The sequence below is a fragment of the Patagioenas fasciata genome, chromosome 32 (genome assembly GCF_037038585.1).
Source record: "Patagioenas fasciata isolate bPatFas1 chromosome 32, bPatFas1.hap1, whole genome shotgun sequence".
Taxonomy (NCBI): domain Eukaryota; kingdom Metazoa; phylum Chordata; class Aves; order Columbiformes; family Columbidae; genus Patagioenas; species Patagioenas fasciata.
The window spans coordinates 1,880,623-1,897,345 of NC_092551.1; the positions used below are offsets into that span (position 1 = coordinate 1,880,623).

General features: G+C 47.4%; 1 pseudogene; it reads left to right on the forward strand.

Moving 5' to 3' along the window:
* Nucleotides 1-417: 417 nt before the first annotated feature.
* Nucleotides 418-11,669, forward strand: LOC139825959 (ral guanine nucleotide dissociation stimulator-like 1; annotated as a pseudogene).
* Nucleotides 11,670-16,723: the final 5,054 nt, after the last annotated feature.

Sequence of the window (16,723 nt, forward strand, 5' to 3'; positions counted from 1 at the left end):
TGATAGAGGGAAATAACATTTTAAAGGGTTAACCAACTACATAATAAGAGCCTACTAACGAACTAACACTTTAAGCCACAGAATGAATATCTAGTTCAGAACTGTATGTAAGCAATTGTGCTAGGAATCTTTAAAGGGCCAGGAGTAAAATCCCAGCGCGTGGTGCGTGTGCGTGAAGCAGCTCCGGGAGCGCTCGCCCCGGGCTCTGCCGCAGCACACGTTGTGTTCCACGCACAGTCTGATGCCCACGCTCCCGGCTCGGTCCGTCCGTCCCGCTCCCGGCGCCTTGTCCGGCTGAGCAAGGGCTCGGACTGCGGGCGGGCTGAGGGCGGGGCAAGGGGGCGCGCGCGGAGCGGCGGCGAGCTGCGATTGGCCGGCTGCGGGCGGCGCGTGCCGCCGCGAGGCCGCGTCCGGTCGCCGTGGTGCCGGCGGAGCCGTCGCCGCCGTTGGCGTGGGGGCGAGCGGTCGGTGCGAGAGAGAGCGGGAGTGCGGGGCTGGCGGAGCCGGCAGCAGCCCTGCCTGCGGACGCGGACACAGCGCCATGTGCGGGATCGGCTGCGGGCCCTGCTGCGGACGGGTATGAGCGAGCCGGGCCCCGCCGCCCGCCCTCCCCAGGTAAATTGTCCCTTTAGTGCTAAAAAATGTAATAGTTCTTTTTGCAGTTTCACTTCATAAAAGGGATTTGTGTAATGCTTTCTCATTTCTTAAAAGGCATGGCTAAAAAAAAGAGATTAAATTTGAAATATAGTGTGATATATCACACTGAGGAAGGAAAACCATGAGCCAGCACTGGGCCCTTGTGGCCAGGAAGCCAATGATACCCGGGGTGGGTTAGAAGGGGGTGGTCAGTAGGTCAGAGAGGTTCTCCTGCCCCTCTGCTCTGCCCTGGGGAGACCACACCTGGAATATTGTGTCCAGTTGTGGCCCCTCAGTTCCAGAAGGACAGGGAACTGCTGGAGAGAGTCCAGCGCAGCCACCAAGATGCTGAAGGGAGCGGAGCATCTCCCGTGTGAGGAAAGGCTGAGGGAGCTGGGGCTCTGGAGCTGGAGAAGAGGAGACTGAGGGGTGACCTCATTAATGTTTATAAATATGTAAAGGGTGAGTGTCAGGAGGATGGAGCCAGGCTCTTCTCAGTGACAACCAATGACAGGACAAGGGGTGACGGGTACAAACTGAGATACAAAAGGTTCCTCTTAAATTTGACAAGAAACTTCTTCATGGTGAGGGTGTCAGAGCCTGGCCCAGGCTGCCCATGGGGGTTGTGGAGTCTCCTTCTCTGCAGACATTCAAACCCGCCTGGACACCTTCCTGTGGAACCTCAGCTGGGTGTTCCTGCTCCTGGATGAGCTTTCCAGGTCCCTTCCAACCCCTGACATTCTGGGATTCTGGGATTCTGTGAAAGGGTTATTAGACATTGGAACAGGCTGCCCATGGCAGCGGTGGAGTCACCATCCCTGGAGGGGTTTAAAAGGGACATAGATGAGGTCCTGAGGGACATGGGGCAGTGCCAGGGGTGGGTTGATGGTTGCACTCGATGGTCTCTTCCAACCGAAATGTTTCTATGATCCTATCTATTTTTTGCATTGTAATAGTGTCTGAATTTCAGGGTTCATGTGATCTTGTCCCGGTACTTTTGCAAGGACGTTAAAAGTAAATGTGTTGCTATCTGCAATTCAAAACTGTTTTTCCGTTGTTTTCTAACAGGCTCGGAACTTCCCCTTTCGGAACCTGTCTCTTTGGAGATGCTGGAGAAGACCAAGGAGGAGGACACCCAGGCAGAAGAGAGACGAGGAAGATGTGGAGTCTCTGCACAGCCTTGAGGAGACTCTGACCAAGCCAACCAAGGAAGAAGTGGAGAGCCCAGAGTGTACTGAGGAGCCTCCAGAGCGCGTTGAGGAGACTCCAGAGCGCATTGAGCAGACTCTAAGCGAGACAAGAGAGGAAGATGTGGAGACTACAAGCAAGGTATCAGACAAAGACGCAGAGACTCCAGAGCGCGTTGAGAACGGTCTAAGCAAGGCAACAGAGGAAGACACAGAGACTGCAGAGTGCACAGAGGAGACTCCAAGCGAGCCAACTGAAGAAGACGTGGAGACTCCACAGAGCCTGGAAGAAAATGTGAGGAACCAACCTGGGGAAGATGTGGAGGTTCCACAGAGCGTTCAAGAGGCAAGTCACTGGTGCACAGACAGTTCTGTATGACTTAGGGATATTTTAGAGTTAAAAGAGGTAAAAAAAAAACAGAAAAGCAACCCCCAAAAATCCCCAAACCCCAGCTTCCCCAAACCAGGATTTGGTTGCACTGCACTCAAATCCTTTCTAATTGAGTTGTTGCTGTGCTTAAGGCTATGGTAGTCAGTAAAGCCCTGAAACTTTAATTATTCAAGTGGTATGTATGCAGAAAAAGCATTATGTGGTTGCAGGGGGACCAGTATATGTATTTCTGAAGTTAATTGTTACATCTATTTTCAATTCTCTAGTGCTTTGCTCCTCAACATGTATCAGCATGTTAATACAGCGGCTGTTAGTGGTGGGGTTCAGGAGATCTGGACTCTCTGGTTTAATTCTTACCTCTTTCATTGACTTGTGCAGTAAGTTGTGCACTCAGCTCCTCTCTGCTTTCAGTTAAAAGCCCAAAAAGGCCCAGGTAACTGAAGGCAGCTAAAAAGTGGCAACTGAAGTGAGCGTTGTTGAGGTGTTGTGAGATCCTGGTGCTGGCATGCTGGTGTCTGCAGCCTGCGCTTGTGCAGGGACCATGTTCCTTTCTCTCTGACTTGTTTCTCTTGGCCCTTTTCCTGGCAGAGCACAACTGAGGATGGAGCTGAAGACGCACAAGAAGGAGCTGTTGACTGCGACAGCCTGAGAAGAGCGCAGATCCAGCAGACTGACAGCGAAGGAGCAAGATGGCTCGGGGTAAGTAAAGCTGGCATGGTGGCCAAGCCCCCAGCTGATCAAAGTGTCCTCACTTCATTGCAATCGGTGCAGCTGTGGCAGTTTGAGCCAGAGGGTCAGGAGGTGGGTAGAACTTTCATGTTATGTTGCGATGTTTCTACATTTTCTTCAGGATCCAAGGCAATAATATAAGAACTTGCTTTGGTGTGGTGTCCAGGTTGGTAGTATAGAGACTTTGAGTGGCAGATTTCCCATCTCTGCCTCCTGTTTTTACCGGGAGAAATAGCAGAAAGTATTTTTGACCTCCTGTACATTTTCCAGCTGATGGGAAGAGTTCTTAGTGATGCTGCATTTGTAGAGTGATTTGGAGGCTTTTCAGCTGAAAAGCGTTGGCTGGTAGTGGATGTGTCTGAGAGAAATGCAGCTCTAACTGAAAATTTCATAGAACCCGTGTTGAAAGGAATACAACTGGTTTTGTTCATTTTGAGTGAGTTGGGCTTTATTACCAATTCCTTTAAGTACTGAGAAGCTTGAAATCTTGCTTAGTATCTTCTTGTAGAGGTTGGAGTAAGTGAAGGAACTTAGATCTTTCATGCTGCAAGAAGTCTGACAAACCTTTCTTAAACTTCTGGATGCTAAGAAAGCATCCGGGGTTTTTGAATGGTTGGCCCTGTTATGAGAGAATGGTCAGTTTCAAAGGCAACCAGGAGATTACAGCTTAAGCACTGGAAACACTTGGCTGTTTCAATAAGAAATGTCTTGATTGTCCTCCAGTATTTGATACAGCATTTGGTGTTTGGAGAGCCCAAACCGACAAAATTGTTTAGTAACTAGAGATGGACTATTCCTGTGAAAAGGTGGAATGGAATCTGTGTTTCGTTGTGCAAGCTCTGTCGGGGCTCTGGCTTCTGTCTGAGTTTTGTGCTTTGTCTTTGTTTCCACTTTGTAGGCTGAAGGGGACCAGTTCCCTGCAGGACACACTGTCAGCCCGGACGAGACGTGCAACAGCAGGGCCCTGAAAGCTGGAACTTTGGAAAAGCTGGTGGAGACGCTTCCGACGGCCTTTGCCGATAATGACTTCACATACATCAGCATCTTCCTCTCCACGTACAGGGCCTTTGCCGATAATGACTTCACATACATCAGCATCTTCCTCTCCACGTACAGGGCCTTTGCTTCCACCAGCACAGTCCTGGAACTGCTCCTGGACAGGTGAGAGCCGGGACAGAATGGAAACTGAGCCGTCATTTATTATACACGACAGGGGGACGTTGACAGAAAAGAATCCTGCAAAATTCAGGATTTCAGCGTAAACACACCATGTGTAAATGCACGTTGCCCACATCCCAAATCTCATTAAAGCTTAAGCGCCAGGTGGGGAAAGTGTGCGTGGTCTGACCGCTAAGGAACCAAACTGGGACCGACACAAGAAAACCAATACAGCTTGTCCCTTAAAAAAAGACCAGTGCACGGGGGATATGTGCAAACCCTTCATCTCTGCCGCAGCTTCCCCAGCCACGGTGGAGTTGTCCAGCATGAAGCCCTTGTCTTCATGCCAATTGTATATGAATATGCCAATATCTATATGTTTATGCCAATTGTATATGGATTACGCTGTTTGGGTTGCTCAGTAGAGGTTCCTCTAAACAGCCATCTCATTTTTTCAGATACGGAAACCTGGAGATCTCGGGCTCTGAAGAACATGGAACCCAGAATTCCCCCGGATCCAGCACAGTGCTCAGGACGTAAGTTTGGTTTTGCAGCGCCCAGCGAGCCCCAGTCAGGGTTCGGTGCTGGAGCGGGACGTGGGCAGCAGAGCTGTTGTTTCATTTGACAATTCACAGCCCTGTTTGCTTCAAGGAGCTTGTGTAAAGGCCAAGTATCAGCTGTCTCATAACACATCCAATAATACAACGCAGAGAAAATATGAATGACTGCGCTGGTTTCTCAAGGTGTAATTGAAGAAGCAGCCTTTAGTTTCCTATGAAGTATTATCTTAATAATATTTCTTGCCTAAAAAGAACAAATTAAATTCTGTGCTCACAGAAGTGTCCATACTGCCCTCACGTGGGGGATGAATGTCTCAGTGTTCCTGTTGTTATATTAGGTACAGATCCATGCGATTGCATCAATACCTGCTGCATACAACCCATGTGTTCTCTCTGAATTTGCTCACAGTGCGATGGCATCGATTTTACAAGCCTGGCTCGACCAATGTGCCGACGATTTCCGAGAGCCGCCCGAGTACGTGTGTCTGCAGAAGGTGCTGAGTTATCTGAAGAAGAACATGCCCGGCTCTGACCCGGAGAAGAGGGCGCAGAACCTCCTGGAGCAGTTCCAGAAAGAAGAATGGGAGAATGATGGTAAAGTACCTTTCTCTGCTGTCTGTGTGTTCTCCCAGCGTCAAGCCTGACACATCCCCTTATCCAGGGCACAAAGCTTCCTGTGCCGTGAGCCGAAAAGTCGTAAGAGCTCACGTGGTATGTGAATGAGTACTGGAATCAACTTCCAGCCTTAGTAGGCAGACTGAGTTCTACTACATGCATTTTTCTCACGTTACCTGCGTGTTTTTCAGACCCCGTTGGCTCTGGAGCGCATAACGGTAGGACTGGTGTGCAGAAAAGGCCCAGGTTTAGACTTAGTGCTGCGGCAGCCAAGGCTGCTGATCAATTCTGTACAGCCCTGCAGCCCTGAATCCAGCTCTGGTTTAGTGCCGAGTCCAGCCCAGGGCGTCCGGGGGCCTGTCCTGAAGCTGCTGGAGCCACGATTGGTTTCGTATATTTTGCATTACTTTCTCTCCTCATCAGTAGTACTAGCAAAGCACGTTTTAACTTTCCAACTGGTCTCTCTCCCTTCTCCTCCTCTTCCCTTGAAACGTGGACATAAGAGCATTCTCAGCGTAATATTTTGGGGGTATAACTGCAGTCTTGTCTCTTTGCAGTTCAGCTGTTTTTCAGAGTATAGAATGCGTAAATGCTGACAAGCAGATTATCAAAGTTCTGCAGTGTTAATAAGGAGTTGTTGTGGGGGGGTTGGTGGGTTTGTTCTTTCCAAAGAATGGTTAGTGAATGGGTTAAGGCACTTCTCAGCTAAGAGACCCTGAACAGCTCAGTTCTCCCTATTTCTTTTTCTTCTACCTTCTCTTTGCCCATTTAATCTTCTGGACCTTCTCTATCTCCCTAAAATATGCAGCACGGTGAGGCCGTTACCCCAGGCAGGTCCCTTTGCATGTTCTGTTCTTCTATGTAGTGATTTTCCAAATACCTGCTTTGATTACTTGTTTTCTGTATAAATTCACTGACTCGTGTTTTCCCCGCTGGCCAGACGCGTTCCACAGCCTTTCTCCCTGCACCCCGGACGAGGAAGAGGAACTGGAGATCAGCGGCCCAGAAGAATTCTCGTTGTCCCAAGAAGACCTGGTGGCAGAACAGCTGACATACATGGACGCGGTATGTAGATCATACGTATTACTTGAAATGCTCGGGGAAAGAGTTCTGGGCTTCTCATTGTTTGTTTGTTTGTTTTTTAACTTATATCGGTGTAAGTCTGTTGTTCCAGAACCGCTCTGTTGCTGGGACACAGAGCGCAGCTCTGCTTGGTTATCCAGACTTGCTGCATTGATTGGGCTTTTCCTTCAGTTCTTCTGAAGGTGTTTGTCTTTTTGTTATACAGTGTGGATGTAGACTGTGTGGCCTCTTTTGCAAAGTTTAGCATTTGACCCCTCAGAAATAGCGTATTTTGACTGTATCTTAGGCTACCTCACCTGAAGATGTAGAAGTACTTTGTAACTGTAGAGCTCCGATTTGGCTTATTTGTATCGATCTCTTTCAAAAGTATCATTATATGGAAATCTTTCCCCCTGGTAATGTAAGTGATAGAAAGGTGTCTTTTATTTTTCCAGGACAGTTTAGCTGACAGTTCTTTTAGGGCGTCAGGCCTAAAGAGTTATACCAAAGTGTGTATTTTAAAGTGGAGAGAAAACCAATATTTCCCTTTTAATACCATACTGGATTCAGCTGCAGTTTGTACTGTAACCGTGCATTTCTTGCTGTGGGCAGTAGCGCTCCAGGCTGAGTTGGACACCTCTGTTTCCCTCTAGACACTCTTCCAGAACGTTGTGCCCCACCACTGCCTGGGCTGCATCTGGTCCCGAAGGGACAAGAAAGAGAACAAACAGCTGGCACAGAGCATCAGAGCCACCATCTCGCAGTTCAACGCCGTCACCAACTGCGTGCTCAGCACCATCCTGGAGAGCAAAGAATTAAAGACACAGCCAAGAGCGAAGATCTTGGAGAAGTGGATCCGTATCGGACGTGTAAAGCGTTTATTCGCGACTGTTTAACGTTCCTTGTGCGGGTGCCGTGGAGCTGGGAGGGGACAGGGGGGTTGTAGCGGGGAGTGATATTTTTGATGCTCAGTATTTGTAGAGCTGCCCGCTTAGCAGGGAGAATGTGCAGCAAGCAGGACACGGGGCAGACAGAAGAGCACTGACTATTGGTGATGCTGACGTTTAACGCTCCTGTGTTTCTAACCGCTCCTTTCACAGCAATGTAGGATCCTGAACAACTTTTCGTCTCTGAAGGCCATCGTTTCCGCCTTGCAGTCCACCTCGGTTTATCGCCTGAAGAAGACCTGGGCCTGCGTTCCAAAGTAAGGCTGTGCAGTGTGTCACTGGATGTGTTTTGGTGCTTTTATCTTTTCTGTGCCCAACTGTTAACAATTCTTGAGAAAAAAATTGTACCCTGGTCTGATTCAGAGTGCTTACAAACAACTTAAATCATTGAGTCTTTTCCTGTACAGGGACACAATGCTGATGTTCGAAGAGCTTTGCGAAATCTTCTCCGACTGTGACAACTTTGCGACGAGCAGGGAGCTGCTGCTGAAGGTGGGAATGAGCTTGAGTTGCCAGGTTGTGATCTCACCCAAAGCCGAGCTCAGCCCTGTTCCTGACCAATGAGCTCCCGTATGCGGTGCTTTGGGGAAGACGGGTCTGTAAATCCCGGCTTTTCTGCTGGGGCGAGAGGTGCCGCACAGCGAGATTGGACGCAGAGGAGTTACGAATGAGCACTTTGGCTTATATACCGCTCTGCGCAGACATGAACCGCTGGCTGAGATACCAAGGATGATGTCGTGAAAGCATCATTTACAAGAGCGCTGTTTGGTGAAGCAGACTAGTTGTGTTTTGTTTGCTTCCACAGGAGTATTCTAATTAGTATAATTATTACTTCTCAGTCAGTTAATCCACCATTGCTCTGACCGTTTGCAGGGAGTCACACAAGGCACGGTACCTTACCTGGGTACCTTCCTCACTGACCTCGTCATGCTGGACACAGCCCTTCAGGACTATCTCGAGGTAATTTGGGGCAATTTTTGGAATCCTAAATCTCCTCCCTCCCTTGCAGACACTGTGTCTGCTCCTGCATCTTCCACTGGGTGCTAGTGCAGTTCTTAAAAAGAGAGGAATGTATTTAACAAATAGACTCAGGTACACGAGTGCTGTGGCTTATCCTAGAGCTGGAAACGGGTCTTTGTAGAGGCCTTTGGTCAGGGCAGCTCTGGCCCGTCCCTTGGTGTCGCTACTTCATCCTGTTCATCCTGTTTGTGATTAACTCCAGCCGAGCCTGTGCTCTTCTCCTCTGATCCCTTCTCTGTCCTTCCAACAGGGCGGCCTGATCAATTTTGAGAAGCGGCGAAGGGTAAGTGGAACGGTGACTGTTCTGTGATCGTTAGTGCCTGACGCTCTCTGCTAGAGCGTTCTCTTGGCGAGGCCTGTTGTCTTTGCTGGGCGTATCCAACAGCCGCTCACGTTACTCAGAGGGTGAGGAAGGAACAGTCCCCGGCACGCTGTGAACCTCTGCCGGGCTGTGCGGGGCGGCGCGGGAAGAGAAATTCCTTTTAGATGCGGGCAGCAGGGGAAGAGGAGCCGCAGGGCACTCGCTGCCGCGGGAGTTACGTCTGGGGCACGTTCCCCCCGTTTGGTGTTCACGGGAACACGTTACACGAGCGTGTTCTGTGTGCTGGGAGCGCATCAGACCTGCTGGCGTGAGACCTTTGCTGGCCACAAGATGCAGTCTGTGACCATCTTCCTTGTGCTGCAGGAAATAGTTGTGGGTCAAAGGTGCAGAGAGCGAAGCGGGTACCTGGGACCGAGAAATCAAGGCTGAGCGTTGCCTTCCAGCCTGAGCCTTGTTGGTCAGAGATCAGTAGGAGCGAAGGTGCCGGGGTTTCCTCTGTCCGAGGGCAGTTTGTCCTGGATCTGTTGCTGCGTGTGTTTAGTGTATTAACGAGACTGGCTTGATTTTTCTAATTAGAATTCCTATTTTATTATTTGTTTTCTTAGGAGTTTGAAGTAATCGCACAAATGAAGCTGTTGCAGTCCTCATGTAACAGCTATTGCATGAGAGGAGATGAGAAATTCGTGCAGTGGTTTAGGAGGCAGCGGCATTGAAGTGATGAGGAGAGGTAGGGTCTCAGCCCAGCTGGCGAAGCAGCTTTTCTTCCCCCGCAGGCAGGTTCAGGTTCTCTCAGCCTTGAGCTCTGCGCTGCCAGGAGCTGCTCCCGGAGAGTGGAAATACACACGCACAGAGCTGCGCTCCTCCTCGTGGGGATGAACCCTCTGGGACGTGGGAGTGACCCAGGGCTTCTCAGATATGGCCACTTTGAGATATTTAACTAACGGTATTGCCTGTTCTGCAGTTTCCGTCTGTCACGTGAAATCGAAGGAGCAGCTCCTGACCAGAGCACCGCAGCGGGCAGAGCTCAGAAGAGCGTGGTGAAGAGATTCAGCCTGTGAGTACAACGGGGAGGGGGTTTGGTGTGTGAATATGAACTGGAATAAATCAAACACCAGCTGACAAACCTGGCTGGGGATCCAGAGCACTGCAGTGCTGCGAGGAGACACCGCCAGCTAGAAATACGTATTGCTGTTGTCTCTTTCTATTGGTGTAAGTAGCCAGGAGGGTTATCGACTAAAGACTTCAGAAATAACTCTAAGGTGTCAAACAAAGGAACGATTTTAGTGCTGGATTATAAATTCAATTCAAATTTGCAGCAGCAAAACAGAGCAAATAAGGATAGAGTCTAATTTGCTATACACACACAAACAATAGGCCCCTGGAGATAGGAAAACACAACAGCAGGTCAGATTGTTGAAGCAAGTGACAGCTGTGCTCAGCCCAGCTCTGTTGTGCTTTCTTTTCTCCCCTAGGCCGTTCCTGGGCTTGGGGGTGAGCGCCCTCAGCACCCCCGTCAACGCGCAGCCCAAACCTGCTCCAGGTGGGAGCTCTGGGGACAGCACCGTCACCATCGTCCCTCCCACCGACACTGCTGAGGAGCCTCAGCACAAGGTAGGGCCCGGGCCCTGTGTTCAGCACAAACAGCCTGTGCGAGGCTGCTGACGCTGCCGGCGGCCCCAGGCGCTTGCCCAAGCCTGTGGATCTTGACTGGAGCGTTGCTGGCAGTGGAATGGAGGGACCTGAGCTCTGGGAAAGGCGATTTTGGGGGGAGGGCTCATGTACATCAGCCCAGCCTAATTCTGGGGCAGGCAGAGCAGCTGAGCAAGTGAGAAGCAGGTGAGGTCAGAGCTCACCAGCCCTGTGGTTTGACCTGCCAGGAACTGCCCAGACCAAGCCTGGGCTGGGCTGGGTTCCGTTCCCAGGGAGCTTTGTCCTGCAGACTCTGCTCTCTTGACCTAAGCTGCCTTAACTGGGTTGCCGAAGCCCTTGTTAAGGCTGTTGTGCTGAAGAGTGTCATCTTTAGCTTTTGGATCTTTGAAATTCAATGGTAATGAATGTGTTTGATCTCGTCTCCCCCCTTGCTGCCATCTGATGACAAGTGCTCCAAGAAGTGCCCCGGCCCCGTGACTCCCGTTCCATCAAAAGAAGTGCCGCCAGTCCTGCCAGTCTACAACCAGCAGAGCGGAGAGAGCTGCGTCATCCGCACCAGCGTAGAAGAGGACAGAAGCGGCAACATCTACAGGAGCATCCTGGTGAGCGGTGGGAACAGCAAAGCGCTGTTACTGTGGGTGGTGTTTTCACCCCAGGTGACTTGAATGGTGCTTTTAGTTTCGGAAACACCTATTCCCCGATCAGACCTCCTTGACAGGGAACGTGACCGATGTTACAAATCAAAACATGTGGAGCAGGGGATGAATGAGAGGTTTGCAAAGAGCATCTCTCAAGGTTTCTGGCTTTGAAATTGAAGCTTGTATTTGATCAACAATGGCAAGGGAAGCACTCTGAGCAAGTGCCGGCTTTGCTGCCCCTGCTCTTCTGCCAGCGCCGGCTGTTGTGTGTCCAGCTCAGCACTGGGGTGTGTGAGCTGTGACACAAGGTGCCCCTTCCCCAGCAAACCCAGCTCCAAGGCCCAGAATCTTTGCAGGACATCGCAGAAAGTGTTTAGCAGGGGAGACTGTGGATTAATGGATGTCTGCAAACAGCAGCTGGGACAGCTCTTGCTGCGGATTCGATGGCTGCTGAGAACAAGGTCTCACCTCTCCGAGCGGTTGCTCAGGAGAGCAGAGGCTGTGATTTCCTGCTGCATTTCTAGAGCAGTGTCTGTTGTCTTGAACTAACTCCACCCCCAGGTGTCGCAAAGAGCGTGTTTTAGCGTCTGGCAGAATCTGCGACTTGGTTACCAAGCGACTCCTTGCAACTCCCTCTTTGCAGCTGAGTAACCAAGAGAAGGCTCCTGCTGTCACCCAGCGAGCCATGGAGAAGCACAACCTGCAGTCTGGCTCGGCTGAGGATTACGAGCTGGTCCAGATCATCTCCAAGGACAAAGGTGGGGAAGCAGAACTCTGCTGCTGCTGCTGCTGGAAGAGCTCTGCTGCATTTTGCCGGCCAGAGTAACATGCGGAGCGACGTCAGAAACGCCATCGCCACGCTGTCCCAGCTGCCGGTGAGAATAAACCCCCAGCGCTGAGTGGGGCGCCCATGAACGCTCGCTCTGCTCCCTCTCTTGCGGAGCTGGCGATCCCACCCAAGGCGAACGTGTTCTACGCCATGAGCACCCAGGGCAACTTCGACTGCATCCTGAGAAGAAAAGCTGCAGCACAGGAGGAGCCCGCACTTCATGGGTTGTAATGGCTGAGCTCTGGATAGGATTTACTGTTTATATTATAAGTACGTAAACTTTTTCCCCCCCAGTTTTAGTCTGGAGTTCATATATTTTAATATGTGACCTGTATATAATGTTTGAGCTTTGTATAATATTGAATATTTCTATAACGAGTATATTAACATTTTTCCAGTTTTTGTCTGCAGTTAATGTATTTTAATACTCGATGTGTTTATCATATTTAATCTTTCCATACTTCTACAGAAACCTTCAATATTATAGAATCTTTTTTCTACTGATGTCTGCTTGGAGTTCCTATATTTAAATAGCTTAGCTTTATAGAATATTTTAGCTTGTATAATATTCAGTATTCACAGAATAAGTACGTAAACTTTTTCCACTAATTTCTCCTTGGAGTTAATATATTGAAATGGTTTAGCTGTATATAGTATTTGAGCTTTATTTAATATTTTTTATTTAACATACTGATATTTAATATTTATGTGATATTTTTATTTAATGTACTAATGTTTAATATTTATTTACTATGTTTATTTAATGTACTAATATTTAATATTTATTTACTATGTACATAGACCTTCCCCAATAATTATTTTCTGGAGTTGGTATATTTTATTACTAAATCTTTATACAATATTTGATCCTTGTATAATATTTAATATTGATATGATAAGTATATCAACTTTTTTCAACCCATTTTTGTCTGGAGTTAATGTATTTTAATGTTTCTTCTGTAGATAGTGTTTGAGCTTTATATCACATATCTAGAGATGCATATAAAATAAATAGAGAAACTTTTTTCCACCCTTTTTTTCTGGAGTTAATAGATACTAATAACTGAGCTTTATAGAACACATCATCTTTATTTAATATTTATAGAATAAACACTTGAACTTTATTCCACCAATTCTTGTCTGGCATTAAAATATTCTAATATTTGATCCCTATGTCATATTCAATCTTTACATGGATGTAACATCTCTATCATAAATACGTCACTTTTTTTCCACTAATTCTTCTCTTGAGTTAATATATATTAAGATTTGAGCTTTTATATCATACATAATCTTTATTTAATACATAATCTTTATTTACATAATAAAGATGTGAACTTTTTTCCCCCACCAATTCTTGTCTGGCGTTAAAATATTTTAATATTTGATCCTTATGTAGTATTTAGTTTTTATAGATATGTAACATTTCTATGATAAATACGTAACTTTTTTCAACTAATTTTTGTTGGAGTTAATATAGTTTAATATTTGATCTTTATATCATATTTAATCTCTATATATTATTTAATGTTTCTATAAAAATACGTAAACATTTTTCCAGTATTTTTTGATCTGGAGTTACTAGGATTAATATTTAAGCTTTATATAATACATAATCTTTATTTAATAATTATATAATAAATACTTGAACTTTATTCCACCAATTCTCGTCTGGAGTTAGTAGATTTTAGTGTTTGATCTCTAGATAATATTTGATCTTTATATGATATTTAATCTTCATATAATATTGAATGTTTCTATAATAAATAGATTAACTTTTGACCACTAATTTGTGTCTGGAGTTAATATATTTTAATGTTTGATTTTGTATTCTATTTAATCTTTATTTAATATTTAATACTTATATAATAAATATGCAAACGTTTTCCCACCAATTCTTGTCTGGAGTTAGTAGATTTTCATGTTTGATCTTTAGATCATGTTTGAGCTTTGTATAATATTTAATGTATCTATAATAAATAGATGAACTTTTTAACACTATTTTGTGTCTGGAGCGAATGTATTTAAATATTTGATCTTCGTGTAACATTCCATCTCTCTATAACCTTTAATGTTTCTATGATAAATACGTCAACTCTTCCCGCTCATCAGTGTCTCGTTCATCTCTTTTCCTCTCTGAGACTGCACCGCGGTCTGAGAGTTTCCACCTTTTCCCCGTTGTCTCCATCACGGCATTTGTTGCTCCTGGCAAAAAGATGACCCCGAATTTAAGCTGCCTCTTGCGTTCTGGTTGTACTTCAACTGCCCGGGGAGCCAGCACACTGTTGTCAGGTTGTCAGGTTCTGGTGACAGCCTTAGAACCGGTGACGTGCACCAACCCTGCCTGTGCCCTTGGTGTGAGCAGCTCCACTTGCTCCTCACCCTGGGGAAACTGCTCCTGGCTCCGGGTCTGTCACCCTCGCTGCGGGGTCTGCACCAGCCGGGGCTCCGGGGGCTTCGCTCTCGTGCTCCACAGCAGAGGACAAACCCCACGCTCACAGGAGAACACAATAACTCATGGAGCAGCTGAGCTTCACAGGAAAGGGGAAAAAGAGCAGAAAAAGAGCAGAACAGCGGAGAAGGGTTTGCACTGGCTCCTGCCTTCCCAAAACACAGTCAGTGCTGAGCAGGGAAAGCCCGGACAGCACCAGCCCAGGAGCTGAAAGCACAAGTGCGGTCACCTGCTGAAGTGAAGGGTGTTTGGGGTTGCACTGGGAAGCAGTTTTAGTCCTTCTGGGTGAGCAGCCTGGGTGGTGCTCACCGCATTGGGAAGAAGAAACCCAAATGAACAAACAAGTAGAATTTCTGGTAGATATGGGGGCAACACTAATGAAAACCTGAAAAGAAGAAACTTCAACCCCATGATGGGAGGGGCCTTTTCTTGTTTTGTTAACTACAGAAACAGCTGTTGGGAGGGCAGGGAAAGGATGGACACGCGTCTCTCGAGTTAGAGGAGCCCTGATGGAAGAAAGAACCTTGAAAGTATCTCAAGAACCGGGCAAACTGAAATTGAAGTTGACACGGGATTGGTGATGTAACTACTATTAGTGTTATTGATGTGAATGCCCAGTATAAACGAAAATGAGAATGGCTTAATAGCTAAATGTGTTGAACCGAGTTGTATATGTAATTCTCATTTTATATCTGATGTTTAGGTTGTAAATGGACTGTGGTATAAGCATATCCACAAAGGGAACTTACCGACAGGATTGTGTAAGAAATGTCTAAGAACAGAAGATAAGGAAACCGGGGCTCGGTTGAGGATTCCAGTTGCCGCTGGAAGAATAGAAAAAGAATAGCGGAGAATGGTGGGAGGTATTTACTGAAGGGGTGAATGGGAATTTAGAGCCCACCAGTGATGAGGAGAACAGAGTGCAGAAAGAGAAACCACATTCCGTGTTGCTCCTGTTGTTCCTGGGAAGTGAAGGCCAAGAGTTGGGAAACGATAAAAAGTCGCCACGCTAACGGTAAAAACAGGAAAGGCGGGGACACGGCCCTTGCTGCCGAGAAGATGACGAACTCGGCTGCGGCTGCAGCCTGGTCGGCCAGAGAGGCAGAGGGTGCAGAACCCTGGACCTGATCCCCTTGCTGGCAGTGGTGACTTATTGTTCCCAACTTAGCCTGGCCAATCCCTGTACCAAGTGCTACGAGCGTGTGAGAATAGGAAGACTAACCCAATATGTTCTACATTATCACGCTCCTATTAATTCTGGATGTTATGATAGAAAAAAATTGGAGAAGTGTGAAATCCAAGGGCAGGAATGATGGGTAGCAACTAACCTAGAGAAAGGTGGACTCGCTGTAGGCTCTGCCTCCTGCCCTAGGGGAGAACAGAGGATCTGTTTTACACAAGGTGGTGAGTGGGGCTATTCAGATGGAGGGGGAGTGCAAGATCAGTAGAAGGAGGAGTTAGTTAAGAGTGCCACTCAGGAATTAAAAGGAAAGCAAGAGCAACAGAAATTGGTACAGAACAGCAGTGATTGGTATGAGGAAATAAGGCAAAAAGACAAAGGATTACAATTACCGACAGCAGGGAAAAACCTGTTTATAGATCTTATGGAAAAGACAGCCCGAGAATTAAATGTCACCTCGTGCTGGATATGTGGGGGGTCTCAAATGACTGAATACGTTGGACGAACCCCTTGTCAGTTAGCGTTGAGGGCAAATTCGTCAAGTACCTCTATTCCTCCCACTTGGTGGCCAGGTCCACCTAATGGATATTGGTCTCGAAACTGTAGCCTGGTGGAAGAAAATAGGGTTCGTGATAGTATGTGCATTTCTGCGTTTACTGTTTGTGCCATGCATGATCCCGTGCTTTATTCAGTTACTACATTCAGCAGTCCAAGGCATGCAAATCTCAGCCATGCCTATCGATCCTGAAATGGCAACAAAAGGAACGGGGTATAAATTAATGATTTTAGGCAGGTGCTGGCTAACTTTGAAGTCAAAGCCCGAATCAATGGGATAAAAAGCAAAAAGGGGAACTGTGAGAAATGCAGCTGTGGTTCGTGCTGAGAAGATGTTTAATGTTTACAGATATAACCAAATGGGGCACGGGCTCTGAACCTGGAAAAGGAAAAGGTGGTGAAGTTCTATGTAAAAAGTTAGGAAACTTGTTTATGAAGTTATATTGATAGAGGGAAATAACATTTTAAAGGGTTAACCAACTACATAATAAGAGCCTACTAACGAACTAACACTTTAAGCCACAGAATGAATATCTAGTTCAGAACTGTATGTAAGCAATTGTGCTAGGAATCTTTAAAGGGCCAGGAGTAAAATCCCAGCGCGTGGTGCGTGTGCGTGAAGCAGCTCCGGGAGCGCTCGCCCCGGGCTCTGCCGCAGCACACGTTGTGTTCCACGCACAGTCTGATGCCCACGCTCCCGGCTCGGTCCGTCCGTCCCGCTCCCGGCGCCTTGTCCGGCTGAGCAAGGGCTCGGACTGCGGGCGGGCTGAGGGCGGGGCAAGGGGGCGCGCG